This window comes from Gopherus evgoodei, chromosome 6 (assembly GCF_007399415.2).
Source record: "Gopherus evgoodei ecotype Sinaloan lineage chromosome 6, rGopEvg1_v1.p, whole genome shotgun sequence".
Classification (NCBI taxonomy): Eukaryota; Metazoa; Chordata; order Testudines; family Testudinidae; genus Gopherus; species Gopherus evgoodei.
This window is the reverse complement of record NC_044327.1, coordinates 108,950,694-108,962,660: the sequence shown is the minus strand read 5'-3', so window position 1 is coordinate 108,962,660 and position 11,967 is coordinate 108,950,694. Positions and strand designations below refer to the sequence as shown.

At 43.1% G+C, this 11,967-nt stretch overlaps 1 protein-coding gene across 1 annotated transcript in view; it reads left to right on the top strand.

The window, feature by feature from the left end:
- The first annotated feature begins 442 nt into the window (after nucleotides 1–442).
- The window catches only part of OSMR (oncostatin M receptor), a 79,146-nt gene continuing 67,621 nt past the window's right edge, over nucleotides 443–11,967 (top strand). The window contains exon 1 of the mRNA XM_030567608.1: nucleotides 443–590. The gene's annotated coding sequence lies outside the window, so the exon portion shown is untranslated. The remainder of the gene's footprint in view (nucleotides 591–11,967) is intronic.

Genomic DNA, 11,967 nt, shown 5'->3' with positions numbered 1-11,967 from the left:
TCCGCCCGACAGACGCAGCCCGCCCAAGATCCTAATTCAACCCTCCTCGGTCTGTCTCCCCAGCGGGCCCCGGGCTGGGGGCGGGTAGAGAACGGGCCAAGATGTAGCAAGCTCCAGCCTCCTCCAGCCCGCTGAACTGATTCAACTTCCCGGAGCTGGAGGGCAGGGAATTTCCTACCGCATCACCGCGGCGGCCCGACGTGGAATGCGCTGGCCGCCCGCCCGCGCGGGGGCTGAAGCAGCCGGCCCCCGCCCGTGGAACTGCGGCCGCTGCGCAGCCCCCCGCGCCGCCAGCCCCGAGAAGGAGCCGGGAAAGTGCGGCCCCCTTCCCGCAAGGCCGGCCGGGGGCGGCTGCTTCACCCCCCGGGGGCTGCTGGCGAGCACGGAGACGGGCCAGCCCCCGCTCACATGCACTGAAGCCGGGCCAGGCTGCTCAGACTCCCTGCTAACGAGCAGGGGACGAGAGGGCTCTGCCTGCAGCACGTGCCCCGCTCCAGGTGCCTTCGCCTAGCCAGGCTGGGCGCCTTCGCCACGAGCCCGCGGCTACCCAGTCACTGAGACAGCCCCAGGCAGCTCCATCAGCCAAGGCAGTGAGTACCCTGGCCTCTTCCCGCTCCTGCTAGCGCCTCTCTCCCGCTCTCTTTACTCCGTTTATTTTCCAGGAGAGGATGACTCCTTCCTGGGCACCCAACGTGGCTGGTGGTGGTCAAATTTATCTCCCCTCCCCCCGCACACACCCTCCATGGCCAACAACAGCCCTTGTGGTTCCACTGGTGGCTTTTGAAAGGGGGCTTTTCTATCACTAGCAAGTATTTATTGCAAAGGTCTTCTCTTTGAATTCCAAACCTCTGTAGTGCTTGGTGAGGATCTAGTTAATTAACACATCCTGCAGTTTTGTTCTCAGACTCCTCTTGCTGTGACTCAGAGAGCGATGAATATTTAGTTAGATTGACCAAAGCCGTTAACATAATCCAATCACTGGCCAGCGTTAATCACGGCCCAGGTTTGGTACACACAGGTCTCAGCCTGTTTGGAACAATGCAAACATAGTTAAAAATCTTTTAAACCTTTTATTAAAGATACAGATAGAAGGAGCATTTACAGCATTTGCAATGTACAATATTAAGTAAGGCTTTCATTTTAACAACATCCTTTGTTTTCCTTTAGCTGGGGGGAGATTTTAAAAAGGAAACAATACCCTTCTTTGTTACTCTCTTGGATAGTAATAACTGTCCTTTTGGGGACAGGGAAGAAGTTAGTTGAGATGGACTGAAGCTGTTGTTGCTTCTACTTTAGTTAAAGCCCTGTCTGGGTTCATCCCATATGGTGTTGGGGATTCAGCTGGAGCCAACAGAGGTGGCATGTTTTTGGGGTCCCTCTCTCTGGCCTGATTAGGACAACTTTTAGGATTTGGATGAAGGAGGTCTCAGGAGACAATGGAGATGGTAGCCATGGTATTGAAACTTGCTTCAGTAGCCAATCTATTCTTATTCTCCTTCCCCCACCAAATATTTCTTTAAGGACCCAAAAAGGGAGTGATGGGTATAATAGCCTATCCTCATCGTTTTACCCACCAATTAGGCCTAATTAGGGCTGTCAAGTGATTAAAAAATAATTGCGATTAATCACACTGTTAAAGAATAATAGAATATCATTTATTTAACTATTTTTGGATGTTTTCTACACTTTCAAATATATTGATTTCAGTTACCCTACAGAATACAAAGTGTTCAGTGCTCACTTTACAAATATTTGTAATAATATAAAAACAAAAGAAATAGTATTTTTCAATTCACCTAATACGAATAATGTAGTTCAATCTCTATCATGAAAATTGAATTTACAAATGTAGAATTATGTACAAAAAAACCCTGCATTCAAAAATAAAACAATGTAAAACTTTAGAGCCTACAAGTTCACTCAGTCCCATTTCTTGTTGAGCCAATCGCTCAAACAGGTTTGTTTACATTTGCAGGAGATAATGTTGCCTGCTTCTTGTTTACAATGTCACCTGAAAGTGAGAACAGGAGTTCGCATGGCACTGTTGTAGCTGGCGTCGCAAGATATTTACGTGCCAGAAGCATCCGTGCTGATGACCGGTTCTGCTTGATAACAATCCAAAGCAGTGCAGACAGACGCATATTCATTTTCATCATCTGAGTCTGATGTCACTAGCAGAAGGTTAAATCATAAACTTTAAGGTCAGAAGGGACCATTATGATCGTCTAGTCTGACCTGCAGGCTGCAGAATCTCACCCACCCACTCCTGTATCAAACCCCTAACCTATGTCTGAGCTACTGAAGTCCTCAAATTGTAGTTTAAAGACTTCAAGGTGCAGAGAATCCTCCAGCAAGTGACCTGTGCCCCACACTGCAGAGGAAGATGAAAAACCCCCAGGGCCTCTGCCAATCTGCCCTGGAGGAAAATTCCTTCCCGATCCCAAATATGGCGATCAGCTAAACCCTGAGCATGTGGGCAAGACTCACCGGCCAGACATCCAGGAAAGAATTCTCTGTAGTAACTCAGATCCCTCCCCATCTAACATCCCATCACAAGCCATTGGGCATATTTACCGCTAATAGTCAAAGATCAATTAATTGCCAAAATTAAGCTATCCCATCATACCATCCCTGCCATAAACTTATCAAGCTTAGGCCACGTCCAGACTAGGAATTAAAATCGATTTTAGATACGCAACTTCAGCTACGAGAATAACGTAGCTGAAGTCGAATTTCTAAAATCGAGGTACTCACCAGTCTGGACGGCGCCGCATCGATGTCCGCGGCTCTCCATGTCGATTCCGGAACTCCGTTCGGATTGATGGAGTTCCGGAATCGATGTAAGCGTGCTCGGGGATCGATACACCGCGTCCAGACTAGACGCGATATATCGATCCTCGAGCAATCGATTTTAACCCGCCGATGCCGCGGGTTAGTCTGGACGAGGGCTTAGTCTTGAAGCCAGATATATCTTTTGCCCCCTCTGCTCCTCTTGGAAGGCTGTTCCAGAACTTCACTCCTCTGATGATTAGAAACCTTCATCTAATTTCAAGTCTAAACTTCCTGATGGCCAGTTTATATCCATTTGTTCTTGTGTCCACATTGGTACTGATCTTAAATAATTCCTCCCACTCGCTGGTATTTACTCTTCTGATATATTTATAGAGAGCAATCATATCTCCCCTCAGCCTTCTTTTGGTTAGGTTAAAAAGCCAAGCTCTTTGAGTCTCCTTTCATAAGACAGGTTTTCCATTCCTCGGATCATCCTAGTAGCCCTTCTCTGTACCTGTTGCAGTTTGAATTCATCCTCCCATCATTCATGGGAGACCAGAACTGCACACAGTATTCCAGATGAGGTCTCACCAGTGCCTTGTATAACAGTACTAACACCTCCTTATCTCTACTGGAAATACCTTGCCTGATGCATCCCAAGACCGCATTAGCTTTTTTCATGGCTATATCACATTGGCGGTTCATAGTCATCCTGTGATCAACCAATACTTCAAGGTCCTTCTCCTCTGTTACTTTCAACTGATGCATCCCCAGTTTATAACAAAAATTCTTGTTATTAATCCCTAAATGCATGACCTTGCACTTTTCACTATTAAATTTGATCCTATTACTATTACTCCAGTTTACAAGGTCATCTAGATCTTCCTGTATGATATCCTGGTCCTTCTCTGTATTGGTAATATCTCTCAGCTTTGTGTCATCTGTAAACTCTATTAGCACATTCCCACTTTTTGTGCCAGTAATAAAAAGATTAAATAAGATTGGTCCCAAAACCAATCTCTGAGGAACTCCACTAGTAACCTCTCTCCAGCTTGACAGCTCACCTTTCAGTACGACCCGTTGTTGTCTCTCCTTTAACCAGTTCCTTATCCATCTTTCAATTTTCATATTGATCCCCATCTTTTCCAATTTAGCTAATAATTCCTCATGTGGATCTGTATCAAATGCCTTACTGAAATTGAGTTAAATTAGATCCACTGTATTTCTTTTGTCTAAAAAATCTGTTACCTTCTTAAAGAAGATGATCAGGTTGGTTTGGCACAATCTACCTTTTGTAAAACATTGTTGTATTTTGTCCCAATTACCATTGACCTCAATGTCCATAACTGCTTTCTCCTTCAAATTTTTCTCCAAGACCTTACATACTACAGGTGTCAAACTAACAGGCCTGTAGTTACCCTGATCACTTTGTTCCCCTTTCTTAAAAATAGGAACTACATTAGCAATTCTCCAGTCATACGGTACAACCCCTGAGTTTACAGATTCATTAAAAATTCTTGCTAATAGGCTTGCAATTTCATGTGCCAGTTCCTTTAATATTCTTGTATTAAGATTATCTGGGCCCCCCAATTTAGTCCCATTAAGCTGTTTGAATTTGGCATCTATCTTGGATGTGGTAATATCTACCTGCATATCCTCATTCCCATTTGTCATCCTACATTCACCCTAAGCTCCTCATTAGCCTCATTAAAGACTGAGGCAAAGTATTTATTTAGATATTGGGCCATACCTAGATTATCCTTAACCTCTGCTCCTTCCTCAGTGTTCAGCAGTCTCACTTCTTTCTTTGTTTTCTTCTTATTTATATGGCTATAGAACCTTTTACTATTGGTTTTAATTCCCTTTGCAAGGTCCAACTCTACATGACTTTTGGCCTTTCTCACTTTATCCCTACATGTTCTGACCTCAGTAAGGTAGCTTTCCTTGCTGATCACTCCCATCTTCCACTGCTTGTAGGCTTTCTGCTTTTTCTTAATCACCTCTCTGAGATGCTTGCTCATCCAGCTTGGTCTAAAATTCCTGCCTATGAATTTTCTCCACTTTCTTGGGATGCAGGCTTCTGATAGTTTCTGCAGCTTTGACTTGAAGTAATTCCAGGCCTCCTCTGCCTTTAGATCCACAAGTTCTTCAGTCCAATCCACTTCCCTAACTAATTTCCTTAATGTTTTTAAGTTAGCCCTTTTGAAATAAAAAAACCCTAGTCAGATATCTATTTTTGTTTATCCTTACATTTAGTTTAAACTGAATTAGCTCATGATCGCGTCAGCCAAGGTTGTCCCCTACAACCATTTCTTCTATGAGGTCCTCACTACTCACCAAAACCAAATCTAAAGTGGCATCCCCTCTTATTGGTTCAACAACTACTTGGTGAAAGAATCCATCAGCTATCGCATCCAGGAAAATCTGAGCCTTATTATTACTAGCACTTGTCCTCCAGTATCTGGGAAGTTAGTCTCCCATGATCACACAATTCCCATTAGTATTTACTTAATTAAAAACATTGAAGAGGTCTTTATCCATATCCAGATCAGATTCTGGGGTGTGCTATAGACCACCAAGGACTATCCCAGGGGAGACTCTAGTAGCTTTCTTGCCCAATGTGACAGACTCTCTGTTATCCATTCCATCCCTTCTTATTTCTTTACAGTTCATCTCATCATTGATATACAATGCTACTCCACCACCTTTGCCTTTATTTCTGTCTTTCCTAAACCGCACATACCCTTCAATACGTATACTCCAGTCATGACTGCTATTCTACCATGTTTCCTTTATCCCTATAATATCTGGTTTCACTTCCTGCACCAGTAACTCTAGTTCCTCCATTTTGTCACCTAGGCTCCTCGCATTGGTGTACAAACGTCTTATTTCTTGCTGTTTGGCTTTGCTCACATTCCTTACCCGATTAGGCCCAGACATTCTACTGCCAGTATCACCTATTAGACTGGTATCTACACTATCCTCCCTCCTTATGTCCATTCTCCTACCCACGGCTGTATGCTTTCTTACCTCTCAATGTTAAAATCCAGCATGGAGATTACCTGGACATCTCCCAACCATCTCCTCTCAATTCCTAGTTTAAAGCTCTCTCAATTAGTTGTGCCAGCCTCCATCCTAGAAGTCTATTTTCTTCCCTACTCAGGTGAAGTCCATCCAGAGAGAACAGTCCTCTGTCTATTAATGCCTCCCAGTGGCCATACATCCCAAAGCCCTCTTTAAAGCACTACTGCCTGAGCCATCTGTTGATTGTCATAATCTTGTCACACCTTCATTGCCTTTCTTTGGGAACAGGCAGACTCCCACTGAAGATTACCTGAGCCTCGATTTGCTTAAGCATCTTCCCCAGCCTGGCATAGTCTCCCTTGATACGTTCCAGCAAGAATCTAGCCATATCATTTGTTCCCACATGAAGGACAATCAATGGATTCTTTCCCACTCCCGTTAGGATCCTCTTCAGCCTCAGGTCCACATCCCGTATCTTAGTTTCTTTTTTGATGGTCCAGTTCTGTAGTTTCCGCATTGGAGTGTTGCTCTTTTAAGACTTCTGAAAGCATGCTCCACACCTCATCCCTCTCAGATTTTGGAAGGCACTTCATATTCTTAAACCTTGGGTCAAGTGCTGTAGCTATCTTTAGAAATCTCACATGGTACCTTCTTTTGTCAAATCTCAGTAAAAGTGTTCTTAAAACAAACAAAATGTGCTGGGTCATCATCCGAGATTACAATTCTCCCCAAGGAGTTCAGTCACAAATTTAATGCATTTTTAACGAGCATCATCAGCATGGAAGCATGTGCTCTGGAATGGTGACCAAAGCATGAAGGGGCATATGAATGTTTAGCGTTATCTGTTACGTAAATACCTTGCAATGCTGGCTACAAAAGTGCCATGCAAATGCCTGTTCTCACCTTCAGGGGACATTGTATATAAGAAGCGAGCAACATTATCTCCCGTGTAAACAAACATGTTTGTCTTAGTAACTGGCTGAACAAGAAGTTGGACTGAGTGGATTTGTAAGCACTAAAGTTATACATTATTTTATTTTTGAGTGCAATTTTTTTTGTACATAATTCTACATTTTGTAAGTTTAACTTTCACGATAAAGAGATTGCACTTGAGTACTTGTATGAGGTGAACTGAAAAATACTATTTCTTTATCATTTTTACAGTGCAAGTATTTGTAATAAAAAATAAAGTGAGCACTGTACACTTTGTATTCTGTGTTGTAATAGAAATCAATATATTTGAAAATGTAGAAAAACATCCAAAAATATTTAATAAATTTCAATTGGTATTCTATTGTTTAACAGTGAGATTAAAAGTGTGGTTAATTACGATTAATTTTTTTGAGTTAATCACATGAGTTAACTGCGATTAATCAGCAGCCCTAGGCCTAATATCTGACACACCAACTTTGATTCATTTATCTTCCATTTTTACCAAGCATAGTCCTTAGTCATATCAGCATGGCCTTTACTGTTTGGAGTAATATAATCCCACTGTCTGGTTCTCTTGCACCTGTTTATACTGATACATTATTGAAAGCAAATTAACCTACTTTCCAGCAATGTTTTTTATTATACATTATATGAAAGTTCACAAGGTAGTACAATACTTTTTACAAATGAGGTTACAATTAGGGTAAATTTGTAGCCTCAAATATTCCAACTATGACCACAAAGTGGCTGGTGTGTATGACTTTAGACACGTTTGCCATAGAACTTTGAAAAAATGTGGGAAGGGGGAGTTAAAATCTGGATCCTGACACTTGTTGGTCTCAGTCCCACAATTTCTACTGCATAAATAGAGAACAAATATCAATGCTCCTCTTCAGAAACTCTGACCCTGATGCATCCTGGCCCAGCAATACAGTCAAATACCTCATCTAGTATCTGCTGGAGCAACTGATTTTTGGCCCCAATACTTCAAGTTTCATTATTTAAATACATTGCTCCAACAGCAACAACAAAAATCTGAACACATCCCAACAACAATGCTGCAAATCTGCCCTGCTAGATCCTGCCAGATTTTGGCTCCCATTTCCAAGATGGCACTACTTAAGAGAACATCTTTACCTTCTCCAAGTGCATCTCGGAAATACAGACCTGGATGCATCTGATCACAACAGCCCTGCAAAAACTCAGCTCTCTCATCTGGATCCTGTCAAATCATACCAAATTTTGGTCACAAATGCAACTGTGTAGTCAAAACAGAGGAAAGAAGTATTGCTTCTGCTGTCTCTCTCTCCCCCTCCCCCAGGACTGGCGCTAGTGTTTTTAGCGCCCTAGGTGCACGGCCATTTCGCCGCCCCGTGCGCTGGTCCTGTGGCTCCGGTGGACCTGCCGCAGTCATGCCTGCGGAGAAGATCTGCTGGTCTGCAGCTCCGGTGGAGCTGCCGCAGCCGTGCCTGCGGGAGGTCTATCGGAGCCACAGGAGCAAGGGACTGTCCGCAGGAATGCCTGCAGCAGCTCCACTAGAGCCGCGGGACCAGGGGACACTCCGCAGGCACGACTGCGGCAGGTCCACTGGAGCCGCCTGCCACCCCCTCCCGGCAAAATGCCACCCCCCAATAATTCTGGCGCCCTAGGCAATTGCCTAGGCCGCCTAAATGGAAGCGCCGGCCCCGCCCTCCCCCACACTTACTTCAGCAAACCTCAGCATATCTGGGTGGAAGCAAGCAGCAAAAACTTCAATAGATCAACTGTATCCTGCTAATTTTTGATTGCATGTCTCCCCCCCAACCCACATTGCCCCCCTTAACCACCCTAATTTAGGGGATATGCAACTTCTCCTAGTCCAGAGTAAACCAAATCCTGACATCAGTACATGTAGCTCATGCCTGAAGTAGATCATTTACTAGCTCTCTCATTGTTGCAGAATCCCTTATGTTGGGCTACTGATTCCATCAGTATCAGTCACAAACCTGGACCTGGCACTTTACAGACTGTGATATAGCTTGTCTTCCTCCACCTTGAGGGGTTTGGAGAGTGCAAGGACTTCATATATTTTAAGAGACACATGAGCATGTAATGCTCTTTTTTGTTTGGAATAAAAGCCTTCACAGGAGAATATTATTAATTACATACCGTCTTTCCTGTTTTGGTAATAATGCATGGGGTTAGGTTTCTAAAGAGCTTTGTATTTATCAGAGAAACAACTAAGTAATGACTTAAGTGCAAGATCTGAATGGTATCAGTTCATTTCTTACATAAGCATTTTTTAAAAGCTTGTTATTTACCCGTTAACCACAATAGCTCAGTAGATGCTTTCTCTCTCTGTCTCATATGAAGATAGATACATATTCAGAAAAATACTGCACATGTAAAAAAGATTGGCTACTTTGTAGAACTTGATACCTCAACTGTGTATTTTTTCAAAATACTAAGATTTAATGGGTCATAATATACACTAATCAATGCCATATTTAATTTCTTATTCAGTCCCAGGCTGCCTCAGTGGATGCTACTCCACAGAATCTCTGTGAGCCTCCAAATATGTACTAAGAACAAAGGTTGCTGCCTATTCTGAGGAGGGACATTTCCTCCTGGAAGTAGCCACCTCAGTCAGATTTCAGCTGTATACAGTTGACTTCCAAGTGGAGGAGTCAGATGCAGAAAGCTAGGAGTCAGGAGATGAGGGATCTAAACACAAATTTGATTATGGGCTCACTTTAGATAGGACTCCCAAGCCTGAGCTTCCTTACCTGTAAAAGTGAAAGAATGGGAGCATTGGATGAGAGATGCTATGCAAGTCCAAACAATTGTTATTTTACTATCCCCAGGGTCCTGCTAAATGGTAAATTCTTTTCTGGCTGTCTAGCAGCCAGTGAAGAACTTAGGAAAGCCATAGAACTGAAGCGCGTTTCTCCAGCTGACAGCTCCATAATGATCCTTTTGGCTCAAAGATCTCCCTCTTCGCTACTGGAAATTGGGTGGAGGAATAAGCCCTCAACATAGATATGAGGAGACCAGCAAGAAACTGGGAAACATTCCCCCCTCCCTCCTCTCCTCCCCTCTGCCCACATCTAGGTGAGATTCCGCCAACAGATGGAATGAGGAAGCTGCCTTTGTCAGTCAGGGCAGGAGAGGCCTCCACTCATCCTTAACTATAAGTATGATCCATCACCTTTTGTTTAATTTAAGACAAACAAAAGACAACACTACCATAACAGAGGCATTCTTGTCTCCACACTCTCACCATACCAGGGGAGCTGACTACAGGCATAGGAGTCATAACTTCCAGTCCTGGGAGGTAATAAAGACGGCTTAAGTGAGCCAAGCCACAAGCAAATTGCAAAGATGTGTGGCATGGGTAGACTAGCATTTACAGTCATGTTAGTTAACTAATGTTCATTGGAAATCAGTCAATTCACGTTATTAGAAGGCCACGCTCTCTAATCTAGACGTATCCTTAGTAGCACAAGTGTGAATTAGGGATATAAAATGTTAACTGGTTAACTGATAAGCATCTATCTTACCCGTAATGTATGCAGTTAATGGTTAAATGTCTAATGTGCACATTAAAAAGTCCGCAGCAATACTATTTCATAGTGTGTGTGGAACTAGGTTCTGCATTGTTAGGAGTCGGGATGATTGCTATGGAACTGACATCATAGGCACGGGAACTCGGAGAGCAGGGAGTGCCTGCAGAACCCCCACGTTTTACATGGGGTCCCGGCTACCGGGCCCAGGCCCCTACTATTAAAAATGTTCCAGTGCCACTGGTTCACAATGAATCTATCATACTATATATTATCTTTATTAAGTGCCTTTATTAACAAAAACAGCCAATGTGTAAAACCCACTTTTTTGTTTAACTTTTTACATATTATCCCTAAGCTGTCCAAAAATACAAAAAAGTCAAATTAGAATTTCAACTCTACTGCTGATTTTTGTTAAAAAATAACATGTTTACATGCTCTGGTCTCAGTCTTGTGTGCAGCTGATTAGTAAGGCTAGCATTGGAAAATGCATGTTCTGCAGGCACAGACATTTCTGGAATGCACAGGTACTCTTTGCCAGTTTTCCAAGCCTTGGAAAATGCTTTGCATGGACCTTCCACCACTTCTGTGGACTGCATTCCAATGAAGGACAAGGCTCCCTGAAGTAATTTTCCAGTTCATTTTCTACTGGATTCTCCTTTTTGGCATAATCTTCACCTAAAAGCATCACTATAACACTCTTCTCAGTTTCTTGCATTTTTTTCTTTGGCACTGGCTCTGTTGGCTGATCCGGTTCAGCAGTAGCACTAGGAGGTTCTTCTATTTCTAACATTGATGCAAGTTGCATAAGCTTTGAATTACCAGCGATCTGGACAACAGGCGAAAGAAACCACATGTGTTTATGGTGTGGATCTAACAAGGAGGCAATAAGTGCAGGTTTGACAGTTATGGCAGGATTGCTGGGTTTCATGCAATGTTTCAGAGAGCGACGAACAGCAGCCTTGAAATCAGAAACTTCCATTTTCGACAGGAACTTTGCTTCTGAGGTAAGTTTGGAGAAGACTTGCAAATTGGATAAATATTTTGAAATTGACACTGTTCAGCAGACATGGTAGCTGTAGCACATTTTAAAGTGGAAAGTAGTGGTAAGATGTCCTCTGTTAATGGCCAGTGCTCATCTTGCAGCTGAATAGTTTGGGCATCAGATTGTTTTGTTACAGAGCTATCTGAGAGCGCAGCTGTTACAGCCCACCTTTGCTCACAGAGTCTTTTGAACATTTATATACTGAATTCCAGCGAGTTTTACACAACTGGATCAGACAGTGTCGCTTAACCTGCAGCTGTGTTTGTTTTCTTTCGAGTGCTTATGCAATCATAGTGCTGTGGTGGAAGTGTGCAACTAGTCAACTTGCAGCTGCAACAGCACGATCCACACTATTTGAAGAAAACCCATCATTTATGGCTAGCTGCAAAGTATGGGCAAAACAAAATGACAGATTCCCACGTAACATATCTTGGTGTGTTGGCAAGCACAATGTTGCTTGTATTGTGTATGCACGCCAAGACATGCCCTGCCAGACCCCATCTTTCCACTGCAGCATTTAATTTTTCAGCGAAGTTTTCTGTTGTATGTTGTTCTGCCATACTTTCAGTTTCTAGAACTGCAGATCAAAGCTCCCAATTTTCAGTATAATGGCAAGTGATAGTCATGTAGCTTTCTGTAGTTAATGCTGTC